This window comes from Ochotona princeps, chromosome 2 (assembly GCF_030435755.1).
Source record: "Ochotona princeps isolate mOchPri1 chromosome 2, mOchPri1.hap1, whole genome shotgun sequence".
NCBI classification, from domain to species: Eukaryota; Metazoa; Chordata; class Mammalia; order Lagomorpha; family Ochotonidae; genus Ochotona; species Ochotona princeps.
This window is the reverse complement of record NC_080833.1, coordinates 117,668,786-117,671,294: the sequence shown is the minus strand read 5'-3', so window position 1 is coordinate 117,671,294 and position 2,509 is coordinate 117,668,786. Positions and strand designations below refer to the sequence as shown.

Below are 2,509 nucleotides of genomic sequence, written 5' to 3'. Positions count from 1 at the left end.
CTGGAAGGACTGTTCCCATGTAGGGGTAGCTAATTCTTGAGGACAGCAAATGACTCTCCAGAGGCAAGCTTTTAGAAAATCAATTTAAACATTTGGAAGGTAGAGTGATACAGAGCAAGAGGATAGGCGGAAGTGTAGACAGACAGTCTTTCCATACACTGTTCAATCTTCAAATACCTGCAACCCATGGATATCAGCAACCCAGACACTGGATAACTAGGAACCACTTGTACAGCTGAAGAGTCCATAGGTGTTATTCAAACTGTGCAATTCCACGTTTGCTTATCATGCCTCACCTTTTCCTTCCCAAGCACAGCACACGCTCTTGCCTGGAGTTCCTCTCTGTCTTTCTCCCTTCACCTCTTCCCTCTTTCCTTTTCTAGCTCCCCTCCAATCCCACCCCTTCCAGTTCTTACCTGGGTGTTTTGCCATGTGGTTCTGCATAGTATGCTGCCTGCCTCTCAGACGCTGTGAGCAATGAAAAAAACTTCTTTCTTCCTGGTATTAATTTTCATTTCTGCTAATCTTGCCATAATATATGAAATCAATATCAAGCAACACTACACTACTACTCTCCTGTTAATGCTCTAGCATCATTGGCAAGCACAGCTATTTTGGAGCATCTTATTTCAGGGAGATCTACTTTCTAGAGATATGTATTTAGTTCTCAGCCTGGGTCAAATACTGTAGGAAATTGGAAGATAAAATCAGACCACTGAATACCTTAGAACATGACTTCTAGAAAAATGACCTATATCTGCTGCAAGTCTTTACTGACTTGTGCAGGAGTATTTAAGTGGGGAGGGGGATTGACAAGCTTTGACAATTTTTGGCTATGCTCCTCCCTTTTTTAAAATACAACAGCTTCACAAAATTACCTGTCATCCTTGCTCATGGGCCATGCTAATCTTCCATGCAGTATTCCAGTTTTAGTAAATGTGCTATTGAAGCGAGTACAGGATGGTCCTGTTAATGAATTGTTAAGAAAACAAGAGGTCTATACATTCATAGTTAACAGCCACATAAGGAAACTTGTCATTGAGCTAGGCTTGGAACATTGGAATATGTAGAGAAATAATGATCCATAGCAACTTCTGATTAACAAACTTTTCCTGCAAATGACCAAATAACAGTTTGCTAATCAAAAGTTGTTATAGAGCATTACTTCTCTATATATCCTGAGTGTGTTTGATGCCAAGTTTGCTTATATGGCTCGTGAGCTATTTAAAGAGATAAATACAATTTGGGGTACTGTCCCATATAGCGGTGACTATTATATTCTGGCTGAAAATATGATTTTGTTTGTTCTGTTTCATAGAGTAAATCTCTTTCCCCTTTTCCTGGTAGTTTCTTAGGTGTGTTAATATGTGGCAGATGGTTAAATACTATGAATACATTTTCATAATGAAAATTTGAGTAATGATCTGGTAATTGGATTGATTTTGATAATTCAACTTCTTTAACCCTTCCAGTATTTGGGAAGATAGCATACATTTCAGGGAAGAAGCTAAAATTGTAATATCATTTGACATGTGCCATGAATCACTGTTTCCATTCTTTTGCGTTTGACCTGTTTGAGAGAAAGTAAGAGTTTGAGAACTAGTAAATAGAGTGTTGACAGAGTTGAATTTGCAAAATAATGATATGGTAAACAAATTTACTCAATGCTTGCATATCAGTGCATATAATCAAAATAAGTTTGGTAGGAAATTATCAAAAAAGATGTAAAATATCTTGATAATATGAAAGAGCTGAAAAATCAATATTCATCAATTTTTTTTCTCTCATGCAGCAGAAGTTGATGAAAATTTAATTACAGGTTTGTATTAATCCACCATGGATCAGGGTTTGGAAAATCTAAAGTGGGATTTCAACCAGGAATGGGAGCTGTATAATTGCAGCAAAAAAATGCCTTCCTGGCCTTAGTTTAAAAGGGACAGTGTTATTACTTTTTCTTGTAGGTCAGTGCATGTTGACAGAGATGTGTTTAGGACGGTTTGAAGTTGAAGTCATGAATTTGGAATCTCAACTTAGCTGGATTGTGGAATTGCTAGAGAACTGGACCACTGCTATTTTGGAGTGGGTCTGTAACAGTGTTTAAGCAGATTGGTGTGTGGGCGAGAGGACTGAGTGTAAACACTAATGTCTTGTCTGAGTCAGCACCATTCAGTGGGCTGAGACCATGTGAAACAAGAAAGTAAAAAAAAAGGGAAAAACACTCTTTGGGCCCTGAGTTATGAAGAAATTTACATTTCACTACTGATGTGTTTGGGCTTCAGACTCAGGGATCTTTGGACTTTGGATGCTGGGATTCTCACGAGCGGCCCCCTGGAGGATCTCTGGACTTCAGTTTCCAACGGGGCACGAACTGTCAGACAACTGGGTCTGGGCCTTTTGGCTGCTTGGGCTGAGTCATGCTGTCAATTTCTTTGGCTCTCAAGCTTGCACATAGCTCATTGTGGAATCTTTCAAATTCTATGGATTGTTAGAGCTGATTCCTAATTAGTCC

The 2,509-nt window shown here is 38.9% G+C and overlaps 1 non-coding gene across 1 annotated transcript; it reads right to left on the bottom strand.

The window, feature by feature from the left end:
* Positions 1-850: 850 nt before the first annotated feature.
* Positions 851-957, bottom strand: LOC118758705 (U6 spliceosomal RNA). Its single transcript, XR_004995797.2, has one exon. It is a non-coding gene; the product is annotated as a U6 spliceosomal RNA (small nuclear RNA).
* Positions 958-2,509: the final 1,552 nt, after the last annotated feature.